Below are 21,493 nucleotides of genomic sequence, written 5' to 3' on the forward strand. Positions count from 1 at the left end.
ACACCCACGCAGCCGCTCACTCACTCCCCCACAGTGGGACGGGCGAGAGAATTGGAAGGGTAAAAGTGAGAAAACTCATAGGTTGAGATACAGACAGTTTAATAGGTAAAGCAAAAGTCGCGCACGCAAGCAGAGCAGAACAGGGAATTCATTCACTGCTCGCCATCGGCAGGCAGGTGTTCAGCGATCTCCAGAGAAGCAGGGCTCGATCACATGTAATGGTTTCTTGGGCAGATGGATGCCATAACCCTGAATGTCCACTCCACCCCTTCCTTCTTCTTCGTCACAACTTCATATACCGAGCATGACTTCATATGGTATGGAATCTCTCTTTGACCAGCCTGGGTCAGCTGTCCTGGCTGTGTCCCCTCCCAGCTTCCTGTGCAGCCCCCCCTTCTCACTGGCAGGCCAGCATGAAAAGCCGTACAGTCCTTGACTGCTTAGCAACAACCCAAAACATCAGCACCTTATCAACATTTTCTCTTCCCAAATCCAAAACATAGCCTCACACTAGCTTCTGTGAAGAAAACCAGCTCTATCCTGGCTGAAACCAGGACAAAGAAGATGGTGTGAAAGCTTTTGATGTCCAAACAACCAGTGGACATTGGTGATTAGAAAGCATGAATGAAGCCAGGACACCTGGCTATCCAGGGAGGTCCCAGTTGACTTGAGGTTAGCAAATGTGACACCCATCTACAAGAAGGACCGGAAGAAGAATCTGAGGAACTACAGTTCTGTCAGTCTGACCTCGGTGCCAGGGAAGGTTATGGAGTGGATCATCTTGAGTGCCATCATGCAGCACATACAGGACAACCAGGTGATCAGGCCCAGCCAAGCATGGATTTTTGAAAGGCAGCTCCCGCTTGACTAACCTGATCTCCTTCTATGACAAGGGCACCTACTTAGTGGATGAGGGGAAGGCTGTGGATGTTGTTTACCTGGACTTTAGTAAAGCCTTTGACACCATTTCCCACAGCATTCTCCGCTAGAAATGGGTTGCTCATGGCTTGGACAGGTGCACTCTTTGCTGGGTAAAAAACTGGCTGGATGGCCAAGGCCAAAGCATTGTGGTGAATGGAGTCAAATTCAGTTGATGACTGGCCACAAGTGGTGTTCCCTAGGGCTCAATATTGTAGCCAGTTTTGTTTAATCTCTTTGATGTAGATGAGGGAATCAAGTGCACCCTCAGTAAGCAGACAATGCCAACTTGGATGGGAGTGTTGATCTGCTTGAGGGAAGGAAGGCTCTACAGAGGGATCTAGACAGGCTGGATTGATGGGCTGGGGCCACTTGTATGAGCGTCAGCAAGGCCAAATGCTGGGTCCTGCACTTGGGTCATAACAGCCCCATGGTACGCTACAAGCTTGGGGAAGAGTGGCTGGAGAGCTGCCCAGCAAAGGATCTGGGGGTGTTGGTCGACAGCCAGATGAAGGTAAGCCAACAGCGTGCCCAGGTGACCAAGAAGGCCAACAGCGTCCTGGCCTGTATCAGGAATAGTGTGGCCAGCAGGAGTAGGGAAGTGATTGTGCCCTTGTACTCGGCACTGGTGAGGCCGCACCTTGAATCCTGTGTTCAGTTTTGGGCCCCTCACTACAAGAAGGGTGCTGGAGTGTGTCCAAACAAGAGCAACAAAGCTGTTGAAGGATCTAGAGGACAAGTCTTACAAGGAGCAGCTGAAGGAACTGTGATTGTTTAGTCTGGAGAAAAGGAGGCTGAGGGGAGACATTATTGCTCTCTACAACTACTTGAAAGGAGGTTGTAGCAAGGTGGCTGTCAGTCTCTTTTCTGAGGTAACAAGTGATAGGACAAGAGGAAATGGCCTCAAGTTGCACCAGGGGAGGTTTAGATTAGTTATTAGGCAAAATTTCTTCACCAAAAGCGTTGTCAAGCATTGGAACCCGCTGCCCAGGGAGGTGGTTCAGTGGCCATCCCTAGAGGTATTTAAAAGACATGTAGATGTGGTGCTTAGGGACATGGTTTAGTGATGGACTTGTCAGTGCTCGATTAACAGTTGGACTTGGTCATGTTAAAGGTCTTTTCCAACCTAAATGATTCTATGGATCAAACTGGAACCTTCGTTAGGAATACATGACCACCATTAACTTCAGTTACACAAACTGACATCTTCTAGTGCTTAACTCAGAATATGTAAGAGGTGAAGAGGAATATTCATCAAGAATAGTGAAAGTGAGAATTAAGGCCATCCTTCAGTGTGTAACCTTGATAACTGAAATATTTGAAGCAGTGAGTGAGAAAAATTCAGTTTCAATTAAATGCAGTGAAATAATCAACTTATTATTTAAGACTTTCTTAGGAGCACTTCTACTTTATGACTAGTTTAGCTTAGGACTCCTAGTTTAGTTTAGGACTCACACTTTAGCCTCACACTAGCTTCTATGAAGAAAATTAACTCTACCCTGGCTGAAACCAGGACAGGTATCAATATAAGTGGAGGGCAGAAGCAGAGAGTGGGTCTCGCCAGAGCTGTGTACAGCAGTGCTGACTTTTATCTTTTGGATAACCCCCTGTCTGCTGTAGATATACACGTTGGGAAACATCTTTTTGAGAAGCTAATTGGCCCTTCAGGTCTCCCAAAAAGAAAGGTAAAGTATTCCTTTCAATTTGAGGATTAACTGCTTTGTATAATGCAACAGACACAGTAAAAGTCCCAGTCATTCTGCCAAAGCTCGTAATTTACCTAGTGCGTTGATAAAAATTATAGTGAATACAGAGGCTAAATAAAAAGCACAGCTGAATGCAACAGACACAGGAAAAGTCCCAGTCATTCTGCCAAAGCTCATAATTTACCTAGTGCGTTGATAAAAATTATGGTGAATACAGAGGCTAAATAAAAAGCACAGCTGATTGTGCCAATTTGGAGCCTATAGGGTAGACATATTACAGACTGAAAAAACGATTGAGAGATGGTCTGGCCTGGAAGTCTGAAAGATTCTTATAATATCTGCTCATTTCTTCTTTACTGGCAGTTTTTGAGGAGTGCTGTGATCTGCACATAGAAAGCAGGCCTTTTGTGGTCACTTTTGATGCCTCACTGCAGTGAGGTTATAGCCAGTACAGGTTATAGTAAGAAAGGCTTTTTGTTGAACAAAGAAATTCCTAGGGGAAAATGGAATCAGAAGGAATAGATTCTCACATTTAAAAACTGTTCATGTGGGAAGGTAAGATAGCTTGTAGAAAATCTTTCCTCAGTGTTATGAATTAGTACAGATTATTTCTGCTGGCTGATGCCTGCAAAACACATGTACCACTATGAAATACTTACTATTATGAATACGTTACTTACTATGAAGTAAATGTCTTTTGCTTTCCCTCTAACTTCTCCTTTTTCTTAGTTTACCTGGTTCTGGGTTATAAGTATCTGGCAGAAGCAAGAACTCTAGTTCTGCTTGTAAGCAGATTTTAATATTGAGACTATCAAACTACATGTAGTATAATAAAAGCTGTAGTATCTTCTCTTTTCAGCCTAACCTAAACCATTCTTGAGCAGAAGATACACATTAAGAAACGGATAAGTACAAGTAAAAGTAAGTAGCTATAAGCATAAAGTTTGACATTACAATCAGCAATTAAGAGAGTAATGTAGTAAAGTAGGCAATAAATAACCATAACAGTAACAAAGCACACAGCTAAATGAGCAAAATCCAGAAAAATTCCATTATATCATTCCAGCTATCGTAATATAATGTCTATTTTTAATATGCACTTTGTATTTATATGGTAAAATGGAAAACGTGTTTCAGGCTCGTATATTGGTGACTCAGCCTAATGCTCATGCCTCACACTGATCTTGTAATAGTAAGGGAACTCATTTCAAAGAAAGCTAATTTTGCTGAGCTTATTCAAGTCTTCAGTGCAGAGCATACAAGTGAAGAGACAACGCCAATGGAAGGTGAGAAAATTTGTATACTGTGTTGGCTTAGTATTTTTTCTTTTTATTCAATTGTCTCAAAATATTCCTCCTCCCCTTCCTGGAAAGGAAAATAATAATTGCTGGAAAATGTAGAGCATTCCTGTCTACATTTTGTTATAGAATTAGAGGTTATAATCTGAAAAACAATCAGGCTTTAATGTCTTGAGATCAAATGGTTTACTTTCTCAACTAATGAATGTATGATAAAGCTGCCTTATGCATCTGTTTTCTACTTTTACATACTGTATTAATTACCTGGTAAAGTTACTGGATTCTGCTAAGGATTTATCACCCAATAAATAACTTAAGGATATTTCAAATTAATCTTGCAGTGTCAATGATTATGTCCTGTTTTATATTGGATGTTTCCCATTTCTATCACCTTAGACTGCTGTAATCATGGAGCATAGCAGAGGGAGTTGGGAGAATATGGTCCATTTGTAGACGAAAAAAATAAATCAACTTTTAATACTCTTATGAAATACTTCCAGCCAATAAGTAGACAGCATAAATAAATACTGCATAATACTTTGAAAAAGCATACATAAAAATCATTCACATGGATTGGGACTCAGCTTACTTCTGTACCTGCAAGTTGTAGGAAAGAAACAGGTACATTGACAAAGCAGTCTGTTTGACCTGTTTTCATCCCGTACTTCAGGAGGAGATTAATTGCGGTTATTTAATTTTGAGAGACGGAATCTCTCCACATGACACAGAAGAGTCCTATAACAGATAAATGGCTAGAGATGTTTATAATCATGGAATCACAGAATAGTTTGGGTTAGAAAGGACCTTTTAAGGTCATCTAGTCCATCCCCCTTGCAATGAGTAGGGACATCTTCAACTAGATCATGTTGCTCAGAGACCCCTCCAACCTGACCTTGAATGTTTCCAGGGATGGGGGCCTAATCCTGGAGCCAGCATCCTCAAATATTTGCTGAGGTTTGACAGGGAAGAGTGGAAAGACATAAACAGCAAATTTGTAAAAGGCAGCAGTGGGCAGTCTTGACTTAGCTGTGTTGGGATGAAAGTGTGAGGTAGCCATGTAAGGAAACATGTATTATTCATGAACAGTAATAGAGGGAAGGGGAACCAAAGTAATGAGGAGAAGAAACAGCATGCAGTGTGTTGTGATACAAAATTATACAGCAGAGGTACATTCAGCTGGATGGATAGATGTAGAAAACATATCTTTGTCTTAACAGATCTGTTGACAAAAATAACATCAAATATGAAAAAGAAGAAAAAATTCCATTCCTGGAAGAAAAAAGTGTTGACTCTTTTCATTAACACACAAAGAACAGCAAGCTCAGTTTTCTAGCCAGGATCATAGAATCATAGACTCTTTGAGTTGGAAGGGACCTTTAAAGGTCATCTAGTCCAAGCCCCCTGCAGTGATGCAAGAATACTTTGAGATAAACACTAATGTTAATATTTGCAGGGATAGTAACACTTTCACTAAGCAACAATGGAATTCCAAAGAGGCTCCAGGCTCATGGGGGAGATATACCTGCTGTCACAGGTCTAGCATTTGGTCATAAATGTGTCTGTCTTCTGTAGTAGCTGTCCCAAGACTAGTTCAGCTTAAGAAGTTCATAATTTAAAGTATCCCCATTCATCATTTTGTCCCTGTTTTTTATTTCTACCTTCTTGTACTGCATCTGTCTATTCACAGTATAATACTGAAATGATTATTCTATTTTTTTTCCATTTATAGTGAGTTCTTCAAAAGAAGCGGCCAACTGGGCAGGAATCTGCAACAAAGAGAACTGATGAAACATAAAGAGTAAGTATTTAAAAAAAAAAAAGGCGTTGTTTAAGTGATGCAATGCTAGGACAACCCGAAGTGCTGATGGCTATGCCACTATGCTTCACTGTGTAAACAAGGGTTCAGCCTGAATGCACATTAGCAGTGGGCTGGAGAGCGTGTACCTGGAGCTCATCTTCTGGTTTCACTTTATACAAAAGAAATCCAGTTAATGTGCTGCATTGTTTAGTTTGGAGAAAAGGAGGCTGAGGGGAGACCTTATCACTCTCTGCAACTACCTGAAAGGAGGTTGTAGCGAGGTGGAGGTTGGTCTCTGCTCCCAAGTAACAAGTTGTAGGACAAGAGGAAATGGCCTCAAGTTGCACCAGGGGAGGTTTAGATTGGATATTAGGAAAAATTTCTTTACTGAAAGAATGGTCAAGCATTGGAACAGGCTGCCCAGGGAAGTGGTGGAGTCACCATTACTAGAAGTGTTCAAAAAATGTGTGGATGTGGCGCTTCGGGACATGGTTTAGGGGGCATGGTGGTGTTGGGTTAACGGTTGGACTTGATGATCTTAGGGGTCTTTTCCAACCTTTATGATTCTATGATTCTATGAGTTCAAGAGGTCCAGTTCATGGGCTGCTTCACTGTGTGAACCAAAGTACATTAAGCAGGAATGAAGGGGACTTCCAGAAGACCAGCTGAAGTTGCTGATGTGGATGCACCCACAATTCCCTGACAGTAATTTGACTTCTTGGTATATTAACAAGCTATTTATGCTCTTTGTTTTTCCCCTGTAACATTGATTTGTCTTTTCCACCTTTAAGAAAACTTCTGGGCTTTCAAATAGTTGAATGCCCTCCTAGATCAATTTGTAAAGCACTCTAGTGGTATATTTGCAGTGGTAGAAGATATTGCAAAGATGAAGTAGAATAGTCTCAATCTAGCAAGTTCAGACAATGTAGGACACTTAAGCTTAACCACCCTGGTCCAGAAGCAGTAGAATTGGATGCATCAAATAGTAAGCCCTAATCCTGGGCTCAGACAAAGGCTGAGACCCAAGTTGAGCCACACTTGCAGGGCAAGCTCAGCTTTTTGTAGGCATAATTACTCAAGAAATGAAAAGGCCATACCTAGTGTTGTCTTCTGACCATATTCTAACAACAAAAATAGAACAGCTGAGGACAGTTTGTGTCTCCATAGGAAAAATATACAAGGTTTTATAGTATCCGTTTTTGCTTAGGAATAAATGGCTGTATGTTTGTATGATGGTTCATAAGAAGATTTGAAAGTGTTTCTTGTTTGCAGGACACACTGTTTTTCTTCTTTGATCTATGCAAAACACTCAGTAACAATAAAAAAAAAGTTGCTGTTGGTGGCATAAGTGTCACTAATAGAAAAGGCTTTGACATTTGTTTTTATAAAAGTGTATTATTTTGTAGTTGCAGTTTTCTGTTTTTTTGTTAAGGTTGCCTGACATCACATTACTGAATTTAAAATAAATCTTACAGGTTTTTATGAAATTTTATGTAGTCTGAGATTTTCTATTTTCATGATCTGATACTGGCTGTATTTTCATATTACTTCTAGGTCCAGTCTGTTTTGCATATTTCAGAAAGAAGAAGATTAAAAAAGCTTTTACCTCTGTTAGAAAAACATTCTGTCTGTGTTACCTTTAGGAAGGTAAGGTGTGCTGTAGCAGAGACTAGAAATTTTACATGGTAATATTGCTGCAGTATCGTTTTATGTTAGAAGCACACTTTCTGCAGTCTCCATTTAAAAAATCTGCCAATTTCTCAGGAGAGGGAAAAGAACAAGTGAAACGGAGTGTGGAGAAGGTCAAAACTTCCTGGGAAGCTATAGTTTAATTAAAATAAGAACGGGGGTGTGGTGGGGGGAAGAAGGTATGAGTTTCTAGGAAGATGGTAGAAACAGGTGCTTGAAAAAAATGAGTTTGCAGAAGAGACAGAAGAGTTTGTGCCAACTAGAGCTCATTTCACTCCAGAACCGGTAATGAAAACCAAGATTCTCTCATTATTTTGCTTCTAGCAGTTCTACCTTTCAGGTGGCCTAGCTGAGTTTGGCCCCATTAGTCCTCATCTACACCAAGGGTAAGAACTTTCTCCTGCTGACGCTAATTTCCTTGGCTTCAGTAGCCCAGAGTGGCAGTTCTAAAGTTTCTAGTTCCATTGATGAATAGAGTAAGATTTGCTTCATACAAACTGCCCAGGGATTGCATTCTTATTTGTTTGGTTGGTTGTTTTTTTGTTTTGTTTTTGTTTGGTTAGTTGTTTGTTTTGTATAATTGACATATGTAAGATTTGTTAAGTCTGACACTGGAAAGTGTCACAAGCAAGATTGCCTATGATATGTGTCATTGCAGAGCAGAGTGTCATGGGAGAGGATACCTTTTTACAGTATGATTTTATATACCTAAATTATCAGATTTAATTAAGAAATTCTTTAGATTTATTCTGAATTTGATGTATCCAATTCCCATTATATGTGTATTTGCCTTCAGCAATGATAATGATGTTAAGAATAACTCCTTTTTTTAATGTATATTTCTTTATATATATACATGAAAATGTCAGTTGTTTTGAAATACCTGCAAACCTTCAACTGACAATGGATGTGGCTAACCATAGTTGCTTATTTAGGACAAAACACACTAGCCATTGGACAAAATCTATGGCTTAGCACTTGGACTGCAGAAACAGCAAAAGTTAGTCATTTCACATAATGGATACAATCACAAAACTATAAACTTCGTATATTTGGGATTCTGGGTTTCATACAAGGCAAGGACAAACATTTATGACTGTTTTCTCACCATTTGCCAAGTTCGATCTGCCTGAACAAGTATTAGTAAAGAAATAATCCTGGTTGTTTCCCAAACAGAATTGTATGCAACACGCTATAGTAGCTTAACCTGGGGAGAGGAAAAGAGATATACAGACATGTAGAAGAAAATGCTAATTATTTTATGATACTTCTATGAATTCTTGCAACATCCAAGTGTAACCTAATGAAGTTACATTGGTACTTCCGTGAGGAAGGAAATCAGTGTTGATGTGTAGTGGCATGCTAGCATGAGAGACTTAACTGCAGGAAAAACTTACTTATGAAGTAGTAAGTTGTATTAACAAAATACAAACTGTACATTTGTAAAACTAAGGTATGAAGCACGACCAGTGGATGGCTCACTGTGGTAGAAAACAATGACAGAAACAAGATCCATCTCCTATCCCTCCCCAGCCATTCATACTGTCTTTTAATTTACCCATTCACAAGAGCTTCTTGTTTGCTGCGGTGCTTGTGTGCTCACCAGGGGATCCCTGTCTGTTTCTCGGGCATTGCATCATCAGCTGTGAGACAATGTATTACCCCTTCCTTTTCAGCATTTTGAAACTAATCCAGTTGATCAGATCATCAGTAGATTCGCGAAGGTAAAGGCAAAACTCATGTGCATTTTCCATTTTATGAAAATGAAGCTTGAGTGACTACAGCTTTAATTCCATTTAGCATTGTTGAAAAAATAAAGATATTAAAGAAGTGAATGCAATGTCTAGCAATAGAAAGCTGTTTCAGTGCATAAAAACTTAAAGAACTGTCTCAAGCTATTTTCTTACAAAGTCATGAAAACATGGTAGACATTGTATAGACCCTATCCAGGATCATTATGAGGCCATTCCTAAAAGACTATGCTTGCAGTGCCATAAGTTCACCTAACCCAGGTTCACTTAAACCTGATCTGTTTTTAAAAAAACCTGTATTTTTCTTCGATAGTATGTTGCATATCAGAATCAAATGTTATTGTGAAAACAAATTAATACATTAAATTCACATTCTCAGAGGTATATAGACTTAAAGTGAATGTTATTTTCTATTTTTGTAGTGTTTTGGCCTTAATTGTAACATCTAATACACAAACGAGTATTATTTATTATGACTTTAATATTTTCCACTGTCATCATAACTAGATTTTTGCAATGCATTACTGATTACTTCAAATACAGCGACTGTTGATGTCTGTGTTCTAGAATAGACCCGAGAGTGGTTGTGTAATACACTAAAAGATCAGTTGATTTAAGTTTCACTCAAGCCCCTAGTCTTTGGTAGCGATATATTATAAACTTTAAAAAAATTTACAGTGTACAGTAAAAGATTAGTAATATTTCAGTACACTTCTAGAATTATTAACAGGAGTATACAAGAGTTAGGATTTGAATTCCTGGCCTCCTTTTCAGTCTGATATGCTTTATGTAAACTAAATAGTATTGAGTAGCAAAATAGCAAGAGCTGTCTCTGACTTCACACACTCTGAGCTTGTTCTCTGACTTACCATGAGTAGTCTAAAAGCTATTATGTCTACTTCACTTTTAGACAAAATAAATTTCATTATGATATAATCGGGGCAGATCCTACTGATTTATACTGAAGATATTTTAGTTTGATTCCATTTTTAAAGGATTCTTTCTCCAAGTTTTTAGTGGAAGTTACTCACAAAATCTTGATTCTTCTGTGCATTGTTACAGGACGTATTTACAGTGGACTTACATTTCCATTACTACTTATGAACTTGGCTAATTTGTACACTAGGTGTTATTGGTACAATTCTAGTTATCACATTTGCCTCATCACTATTCATAGTGGTATTTATTCCCCTGGGATACTTCTATTTTACTATCCAAGTAAGTGCATTAAGCTTTTATAAGGATTTATAGATGTATGTGGATGAAATGTCCAGAACAATCAAGATACAAGCTTAAATTGTTCCTTACTGTGAAACAAACCCCCAAACATATATATATATACACACACACACACAGAGAACACATCTGAAATTGCTTTCAGAAAAAAACCTTCAGGCTCTGAAAAGGAAATTAGAACACTTTTAGAATATATCCTGTAAGGCTTGGGAACTTTTAACGACTTACATTTTTCTCTTTATATTTTCCTTTTTCTTAGGAAGATACAATATTGGTATGGATCCCACCGAGAAAGTTGATGAAGTTACATGAAAAAATGGTGTGTATATTATAGTGAAAGTTAGAAGTTGAAGGGTATCCCTGAAACAGCAGGTGTAAAATAGAAAGATGCCTAAACTACCTGTGCTATTTTTTCTCTAGAGTGTCAGTTATGCTACTGAGAAACCAAAAAGGAATCTTTCAGAAAGACCAATGGCTGCATTCCTGTTTCTTGATGCTCAAAGTATGGTCTATAATTAAAGACCTTAGAAGAGTCTTAAAATAAGAATACAGAGGAAGGAAAGAGAATTCTCTGCTAAGGAATTTAAATACAGATACCATTACATTGGAGAAATAAAGGTTGTCTTTCATCTTCAAGCAGGACATTCTAATTTGAAGATTTACATAGAAGTTTTAGTTGGTTGTTTACATACCTCTTGTGCTATAGTATATTTTCTATAGAATTTGGAAAGAATGTGCTCATATTTTAACCGTGCCAGTAATTTATATATTGCAGTTATGTCAGCATTACAACGTTGGTGTGTCCCAAGAGACAGATTTTTTTTTCTATACTGTTTGTGAATAGCTTTTTTCCTGTGTAGACACTTCCAACTTTTTCATATTCAAAATTTACAGAAATTACTTAACAGATTACTTAACTGGAAATAAATATTGTGAATATTTTAAACAATGTGAAAGAAACTGTAGCAACTTAAAACGTCTGTTTTGTCTGTACTGTTTTTTTAGCAATATTACATAGTGAGTTCACAACAAATTCAACAGCTGGCAGGAACATTGCATTCTCCTGTGATCTCACACTTCAGTGAGACTCTTGTAGGGTAATCAACAATTCGAGCATTTGGCCGCCAAGAGAGTTTCATTAGAAAAAAATAATTATTTTGTGTATGAGAACTTAGTTTACTTCTACAACAATGTCATCTCAAACAGGTACTTAACAGCAGTTCTGCATCTGTGATTGAGACCTTCTTCTGTAGAATTCCACAGCTAAGTGTTTACCTTTAGTCAGAGTAAACCCACTGAGAAACAGAAGGTTAAGAGCAATCTATCCACCACGCTTTGTAATGAATGCATAGATTATGGCTAAGCACTAGGATGATTTCTTCTTTATGTACCAGAAATTAGCAAGTTTATAGAAAATATGCATATGCTGTCTGGGATGAGACTATTAAAAAAAAAGAAAAAAAAAGTTTACCATTAGGTCATGAGCATAGATTGTACTACATTTCAACTATGAGTTCCTCTTACAAGTTTATGAACAAATCGCATTTATATTTCAGTAGTTCATGTGGAAGTAACCTGGTGTCTGTACCTATAGGCATCAGGTAGGTCTTGAGAGTGTAATCTTGGGTTTAAGGAAATAAGTCCATTTCCTCTCCTTCCTTTGTGATTCAGTTCAGTTACAGGCAGAGATTAGCAAGGAGAAGATTTTCAGTTTTGGTTTTCAGTCATATACCTGAATCTTTTCCAGATAGGAAGAGTAGGAAAGCAATATGAGTGAAGGAAGCACTAGCCAGGCGTTGAGAGACTTGCATTTTGTTTTTAGCGGTGCTACCAGTTCTAGATCTGTCATATTCCCTCCCCAGTCAATCTGTAGAATGGGAATGATAGTGCTTATCTTTTTTGTAAAGTGGGTAAATTGCTCATATAATGATCTCAAAGAGTCATTATATTAGCAATGTGTTCACTGTAGTATAAAAATTTTGTAGGTAATTCCCTTTTTTCTTTGCCTTGATTGACTACAGGTGGTTTTCTGTCAGGCTCGAATTTCTGGGAAATTTAACAGTGTTCTTTGCTGCACTGTTTGTAGCCCTGCATGAAAATACAGTGAGTTCTTCTACAGTGGCTTTATTGATATCCCACACTCTAAACATAAGTAATGGTATAAACTTTTGCTGCTACCACTTTGCATATGAAAAGGGAAGAATACATACAATGAAGTTGAGTAGGTGAATATACGCGGTGGAATCAAGGAAACTAAATCCCACGGGCAGAACAGAGTTTTCCTTTGAATTCCACTAATTCTGGGCAGCTTCACATTAATTATTTTCCACTTCTGAATTTAGATGAAATAATAATTATTAAAACAGATTTAAAAATCAAGTTAATGAATCTAGGTATGGTTTATTTTTAAGTGTTTTGTTAAACCAAATAAGCCTAGTCATGTACAATTGTACATCATATTTGATTTCTTGTTCTTGTTCACTTACTGAATGTTATGTAGGAAGGAATGCTTACTGAAAAGTTTAATGAAATAATTTACTTTGGCATTATCCTTGTAAAAGTAATATGTGAACCACATTTGAAATATGTCTTGAAGTAAGGTAAACTGTATTGATAATTTGCTAGTTAAAATAAATCTTAAGTATTATGTATAGACAAACTAAGCATCCAAGTTTGTTTAAACTTGTGATGCTTAGGAGTCTAGTGGTGTCCAGGTTCTTACTGTGGTGAGTGCTTCAGAAACACAGCTGACAGATACTAATGAATAGAAATGAAAAAAAAATATAGACAATTACCTGTCATGACATATCCACATCACCCCCAACCCACAAGAGTTCCATTTTCTGTTATTCAGAGATAGAACAATCTCCTTTATATCATCATATACTTGGTGATGACAGTCACAGGTACTGCAGTTTTTCACCTTCATCTGATGTCAGATTGACACCATTCTTTGTTTAGTTACATACAGCATCTCAAAATGGTTGACTCGACGAATATTTTTGGCTCACTTTTTTCTTATAGAAGTAGGAATATTTAACCGCAGAACATCTGCAGAAGCATTCCCAATGCTTGAAGATGACGAATTTGGCAGACGTGGTAGACCAAATACGTATCTCCATTACAAATTCTTTGTTCTGTATAGATAGATTACTTTACCTAGGGAATAGTGCCATAATGTACCCACAATATGAGCCATATATGTTTTTCCTTTCAACATACACAATTACTGTGCACTTTCTGTTGATCCTGAAGTAGTTTCAAATTTCTGGAGCTGTTATGTTAGCAAAAATTACAATAGCCATTGGGGAGTCTGAAGGCAGACGAGAAGTGCTCAGAGGAATGCTGAGATCAGTCATTTTCTAAGTGATAATTCATTTGGCATGCCATCATTTTCTGTACACTATTTGGCTTCTGTGATTAAGCATTCAGCTTATGAGATGATTAAATTCAGGGTAAGTTTTGAAGTCAGTATGCTGTATTCTAGTGGAGTCAAATTTTTACATTCTATGATGCAACTATTTCCCCAGATAATTCAGTCTAAATTTTTGTGTGTGTAAAGCAGTGAAATTGAGACCAATGCAGTTTCAATTGAAAGAGTTTCTGAATATGCAAAAATGGATGAAAAGGTGAGCATTCTTCTTGAAATGGTGAGCATTCCTCTTGAATATTTAATTTACATGCATAGAAAATGACTGACTTAGATTGACTTTAATATTGGTGAGTGGTAATATTGGTATTTATTTGTATTAAATCTTTTCTCCTTTTTTTTTTTTTTTTTTTTACACTGCCAATAATAGGTAGCTTCTTCCTTACACTTACAGTCATAGCAGTTTTATTCCTATTTTGACCTGTAAATTTCTTGGCATCCTTCTTAGCAATCGATTTTGTAGTAAGGCTAATGCAGCTGAAGCTCAGGTGAACTCTATGCTATCTGCAACCAAGAGGAGCATTTTAGAGGGGAAGAAAGGATGATGGGCCTGTCAGACCCCTAACTGTTACTCACCTCATATCTGGAGAGATATTTGTTTCAAATCTATTTGCCTTGTTTATTATGCTTTTCTGAAAGTAGTGCCCATGTCAAGTATGGAGTCATAAGAGCCCTGGTCTGTCTCGGAAACAAGACTTCTACTTCATTCTCTTTTACCCTTCCTCCATGTTTAAGATTCTTAACCTCTGTTCCCATCTTTCTGTTCTCTCCTGCTCTACTTCTTAATACAAAATGTTTCTCATAAAATATGCATTTTCAGTATCTGGGAGATGAGGCATCAGATTAAATTCAGTTCCTGTCAGTTGATGGACAGATACCAGATTATTAGCAACTACACAGTTAAACTGAGTTTACTTTTCTAAATGAGTGTATAAGATGTTGTTAAAAAAACCCACACCCCAAAAGCAAAAACCCTAAAAATCCCAGCTGGAATGTTTCTGACCAGTGTTCATGAAAGTAGGAAAGTAGGTTCTCCTTCCCTTATATTGCATTGGAATTATCCTAAACTTGCTGGAATTCTTGAAAATGTATATAATTTTCCTAATGTTTTTATTAACTTGTAATATTTTTACTGTCATATACTGAAATACCAATGGTTTTAATTCCAGTAACCATGGATAATGTCAAAAAGACTACCAGTGGGGTGGCCTGAGAGAGGAATAATAGAGTTTGTTAACTACAAGGCTCAGTATAGGAAGGATCTTTGTTTAGCCCTGAATGATGTCTCTTTTCAGACACAGAGCAAAGAGAAGGTACTGTATATAATAAGAAATAAATCAGAGGTATAAAATTCTGTATACTCCAATACTAGATACAACAAGATGATGTTGAACAGGGAAGATGTTAAGTAGATAAGACATTAAAGAAAAGACAAATGAGAAAGGAAAAGTATTTTCTCCTACTATGTAGAAACCCTTATCCCTGTAAGAAACTGAAAGAAGTTTTTATGAATTTGGCAGTCTTAAGGCAGATCCAAACCTGAAATTAAACTTCTTGTCTACTGTGTTGAATATTTATGAAGAGAAAAACGCTGACAGATTAGTGCTAATCAACTTTGGGTTTAGGATCAAGGAACACCAAGCAAGACCTAGTTTACAGTCATTGATTTGAGCTGAGGAGTGCTAGACAAAAGTGAGGGGAAATGGAAAGGATTCCCGCTGAACCTGGCATAGGCTGTAGAGCTTCTGAGGGAGAGCTGTGATTGAGAGTCATGTGTTCCAAAAGTGAGTTTTAAACAGTTTTATCCACCTGTAGGATTGCATGTTGGTGAAAGAAACTGCAGTTTTCAACTGAAAGTTGAAACTGAATTCACTAATCATTTTTCATATAGAATGTTTAGCATGGAAAGTTATAGTCTTTATCAGAAAACTTTTTGTTTCAGGTTGGAATTGTTGGAAGAACAGGAGCTGGTAAATCAGCATTCACAAATTGCTTGTTTAGAGTTCTAGAGGATCTGAAGGCAAAATAATTACCAATGGAATTGATGTATCAACTATTGGGTTCCATGACCTACATGGAAATCTTAATATTATTCCACAAGTGAGATGTGTTTTAGAGAGAACTTTTTTTTTTTTATTAACACAAGACACTTTTTTTTTTTTTAGAAATTATAACCCCAAAGTCCACAGGCTGACAAGAGACAGAGGCATAAAACTCCAATAGAATTTTACTGATCTTTGAAAACAGGCTCTGGTTTGGCCTGTCAGGTTTTAGAATTGAATTTTTGAGAATCTTAGCTATTTGATTAGACAGTATTCTTCAGTACTGCTGGCATAATGCTATCCTGAAAAATGTCACAACTGCATGTTGACAATTATATGGAAGAAGCCACAAAACAGGGAGACCACAAGTATGACATTAGGTTTTATTATGCCAGATTTCATTTAACAGTCTTAGCTAGAATAACTCGTGTTCTCCAGAATCTGTCTGTATATGGTGTTTTTAGGTCCCGCCTGAAGGCAAAAATATTTTAAAATAACTCTAACTATGTCTAAAGAATGTAGGGAATAAAGTGATATATACAAGAATCATGTAAAATGTATTTAAATTAATCTGCTATGGTCTGTCATGTAAAGCTGTCCCTGCTTACTTCAGAACAGGGCAGGAAACTCAAGATTAATTCACATATCATTAGGATTGTGTTCATGCTGGTAAGCTGATTTATGTTGAAATGCTCCAGTATAAAGTAAAACCTAAAACAGAAATGTAATGGTCACCTGGAGACTTTTTGCATGTTTTTTACATTTTATGAATGCCATTCATAAAACCATTTTTGTGCAAGGCTGATGTTAACATCACTTATAATAAATTTACCTGACATTTTCCACAGGAAAGTTTTGGGTTTTTCTTGCTTTTCTGCAGCTTTAACCCTGGTAATGTGTCCTGTGTGTCTCTACCATAGATTGTGCATGGAGATGAGGCTAGTAGCTAGTATTTAAATCAAAACAGCTTGGGTCTTTCCAAGAATGAGCTGAATAGAAAAAAATATGTATATATTCCTTCAAATCCTTGGCTGCTTTTCCTTTGAGAAATATATTTGCTCAGGGGAATGATAAATTTACAGGGTTTGATACAACTTTTCAGTCAGAAATGACAATACTAAACCAAATTTGACTATGCTGCAGGACTTCAAAACACAACAATTCATACATGCACGGTACATTTTCTTGTTTTGAGCAGCTAATACTCTACGAATCTGCCCAACGTCTGGCAGTTGTAAATTGCACAGTATTTTCTCAACTGCAGTTGCAGGTCTGATTTACTGTGGATAGAGAATAGTGGATCCACATCAAGGCAACTAAATTGAGAGAGGTACAGGAAAGTTTAGTGAACTAACAAGCTGGGATCAGACAAGGAAACTAGGACTGGAGGGGTGGAAAAATGGAGAGTGGAGGTTGTGGAGAGTAGGTGGAGCCTGGAGTGTTGAACTGCGTAGGTCAGGAGAATGGAACTAGATGAAGATAAAAGTCTGGGACAGAAAAAAGGATATGGCAAGATACCAAAACTTTATGTGTGCACATACTTTTTCAGATCAGTCAAATGTATCTCATACAGTTTTCAACAATGATATTAAAGTACAGCTTTGCAAATTACTTAACTGATGTTCTAATGCAAGACACATGAAGTTTAAATGAAGAACATGCACAAGAACTCATACCATTTTAACAGTCCTTTTTGGTCACGTAGCTCCCTCAAAATTCACCGTTCCACCTGCATGTAGCTTACTAGTGAATGTTGTTGGCCTTTTACAGTCTACCTCTTGGGTCACAAGCACTGTGACTGCACTTAGTCAATGGGTCTGTTCACTGCCTCTGAAAACATCAGTCCTATTTATAAATCTGTGCAGGTAATCATATGTTATCAAGTACGGACTTCTTAAATTTGCCTTTTGAAGAAAAAGGCTTTTGCCTCCATCCAAAAAAAGTGTTTAACTATTGAACGCTTGTTTCTACAGTCGTAAGGGCTGGGTATGACCCATAGGCATCCTAGCATGTACCGGTCTACGTGTACCTTTCCAGACATTCCCTGCTGCATTCAGTGCACAGAAGCTAGTGATGCTCATTTATGCAATAACCACTTTTGTTCTTATTGATATGTGCCCTTTCCTGTAGGAAATTAAGAATATTTGACTAATAATCACAGCCTTCTAATTTTTCTTAACAGTGCTCATGGATGTAGTACCCAGTGCTTCACAAACTTGACAACAGTAATAATTCATACGTTGTTGCAGTTGCCAGGTGCTGGGCAGGTCTTCAGTCAGCTATAGAACTGGTAGCACGGAGAAATGCATTAGAAATCTTTGGCTCTTCACATTTCACCTTAATGAAGAACTGAGCACACTGAAACCCCAAGTGATTTTTCTTTTCAACCACCAGCTTCAAAACATTACAATTTCCCTTGCAAAGCTTCATTTCCAGAATTATTTGTCCCAATTTCCTATATGAATGTAGGGATTTATGGCAGATTGTTTCAGGTTTGTGTTGGAATTGTGCACTCACATTCTGCTGTTATGTGGGACCCCGTCCTGTTTTCTGGGACACTGCAGTCAAACTTGAATCCACTTGGAAAACACTGATCTTGAACTGTGGGAGGTACTGGAACTGTGTGACTGACTGAGAGGATTTTGTCCAGTCACTCCCAAAGAAGCTCCTTCGTGAGGTTTCAGAAGGTGGTGAAAATCTCAGGTACATAAATAAGGAAGTGCTATTGCAGTTATTTTCTGGTACTGTAAAACTATGTGTTCCTTCCAGAGAATTTACTTCAGAAAGTATCAGTATGAAAACGACATTTCTCCCATCACTGTAAGTAGAATTGTTCTGGTAGTACAAGTTTCTTCGAGGTGGCCAACTGGTCACAACTGTATAAAGTCCTATGGCCTGTGCTATATGGGAAGCCAAAGGAGACTAGTTTCAGCTCAAGTATATGAATAGGTATAAGGGGGGGGGGGGGGCACAGAATTAATGCACCACCTAATTAGTTTTGACTGGAACAGTGCTCATTTATTTAAATTTAAAAAAAACAAACCAAACCAAAAAACAAAACGGAAGAAACCAAAAAAACCGAACCAAAAAACCCCAAACCTGGAAAGGAGGCAAAACTGCAGAGAGCTTACTCCTTTCTTTGCTTAGGCAAAGCAACTCATTTTTTCCTTGTAAAACATTAACCCATAGTTATGTAATGAGGGTGGCATTTGAACTAAAAGGACTCTAAGCTCTACGTGACAAATACTGAAGCTTTCAGCAGCAAAGGGGCAGGTTTTAAATGGAGTGTACTGAATATCAACTTGAATTTTTTTGACAGATCATTTTCAGGAGGAAGTTTCTAGAGGGAATACACCACAGCTAACACACAAGAGTATCCAAACTTCTACACTGAACATTAATAAAAAGTGGTTTAGCATTCCATCTGGCTTATTCAGAGTCCCCATTATGTGAATATAGTATCTTGTATTCCACATAAAACAACTAGCTTGCTCAAAGGCTCCTCACAGCATTGCTGTTTACTACAGCTACAATCTGGATATATATTGATGAAGTTTCTTAAAATGACTTTCTAATTTTACACAAATCACATATTTTGATCACAATGGCACTGGAACAACATAATGAAGCAGTAAAGTCCTTGGCATATTTTAACTGTTACACTAGTAAAGACTGAAAAATAAATCTTGCTGTTCACACACTATTTTTAATTAAAAAAATAGTACTTAATTAAGTTGCTCTGGCATTATGCCCATTTAGTTATTAAGTTCTTATTATGATGGCAAATTCATAAAAAAACAGAACTCCTTTCTGGGTGGATGTACAGGCAGATGTCACATGGTGCTGATTTTTAGGACATGCATATTTGCATGTATACTTAGGTTATTCTTGAGGCAATAAACTTGCCACATTAAGTTAATTTTCCTTTTGATCTTGTGATTTCTGAGTAATTGTTCACATAAACTGAAAAATTATTTCAAATAACTGAAAGCCATGTCTTATGTATCTAATTGAGCATTACAAAATCACATTGTGAAAATATCCCAGAAAAATGGGGTCAAGCAATCTTTTTGCTAGCAGATTTTAATGCAAACCTCCATACTAATTACAGTGGCAGGACAGGTTATATACATTTACCGAACGTGTCAGTTAAACATGCCTATGCTTTTGTAGGCCACATAAATATTCATTTTTATTACAGTTCCTAAAATTATTAGAAATTAATACCAACTCAATCAATGTAGTCTTATCTTCAAAAACTAAGAGAAGATCCCCATGAACTTCCTTAAAAAAACCCAACAAAACACACAAAACACACCTCAAAGTGTATGAATAAAGTTTCAGGCAGCCCTGTTATATGATTTTTATACTGACATATATTAATGTGTTAATATCGAGTGAACTTTTATTTTCAGTTCCCTTCTTCCACCCCAAACTGCAGCTTGAGGAGAAAGGGTTTTTTTCCCCTGCCACCTCGGTTCCTAACACTCCTCTGTGCCACTTCCCAGAGGAGACACACCACTCCAGGGTCTAACACCCCCTTGACAAGTTGAGGGATTACAACCTCATCCTCTAACCTGCAAAGGAATTCAAGGAAGGCAGGAAAATAGTGCTGTTACAGTATTTCCCTGAGAAAAGAAACAAGACATGTCCCAAAGGGCAGAAATCGCTTTTATTAAAAACATTCTTAAGGGTTATTTATAAAATGCATTTTATCATCTGCACTTGGGAACAATTCAGAAACATACCATTGGTGAGGCATCTTATCCTTTCATAATTTCAACCCACAAAACAAGCTTTAGCTATATAAATTTGTTACACACCTAACCACAGGCAACCATATTCGGATTTCAAGATTGTAGAAAGATTTGTAGAAAGACTTTAGCCTTCAAATATCAATTTGTTTAATGAGAGACTTTTGGCAAGCGGTACATGTGCATACCTGGAAATAGCCACTTAGTACAGTAGACTCATCTTTAAAATTCAACTGTTTGTGCCAAAATACAGTATTAAAATAAAAAGACACAATATAAATAACTTGATTGCAGAATTCAGAAGTTATTTAATAAATAAGAATGCATTGTGAGATACCCAACATACAGTAAGTTCTCTAAAAAAAAAAAACCCAAAACCAAAACAAACCCTGTATAGAAATCTGAATAAATACCCTTTTGTGATTTTTTTTTTTTTTTCCCCACAAGTAAACAACTGGCCCTTCCCTTACAATTCCCAGGTTAACACTGAAGGAGATTTAACTCCTCCAGAGTGAAGGAGTATGGAAAAGGAAAAGTAGTACTTCATTTATTTGCATGGAGAGTTTAACCATTTGAAGTTACTCACACACTCCTGCCTAACCTGTCCCAAAATTGCAAAAAGCTTTTAATAGTTTAACTTCACTATGATGTAGTTCTATTTTTGTACAGGTCTGCTCATTTTACACAGTGCATTAAAAAAATAAATGAAGACTAATGACCTACTGTAACTTCAGTAGACTTTCAGATGAATTTACAGCAGGGCAGAAGGAACGGCCACAGTGACTCCAAAGACATTTGAATATATGTTGAATTAAATACATACATTTAAATCTGCAAAGTAAAGGCCCCAAATAGCAACGGCGTACGATAA

At 37.3% G+C, this 21,493-nt stretch overlaps 1 pseudogene; it reads left to right on the plus strand.

Annotated features, from left to right (window-relative positions):
• Positions 1–19,212, plus strand: part of LOC104624019 — a 28,745-nt pseudogene extending 9,533 nt beyond the window's left edge.
• Positions 19,213–21,493: the final 2,281 nt, after the last annotated feature.

This window comes from Phaethon lepturus, unplaced genomic scaffold (assembly GCF_000687285.1).
Source record: "Phaethon lepturus isolate BGI_N335 unplaced genomic scaffold, ASM68728v1 scaffold11087, whole genome shotgun sequence".
Lineage (NCBI taxonomy): Eukaryota > Metazoa > Chordata > Aves > Phaethontiformes > Phaethontidae > Phaethon > Phaethon lepturus.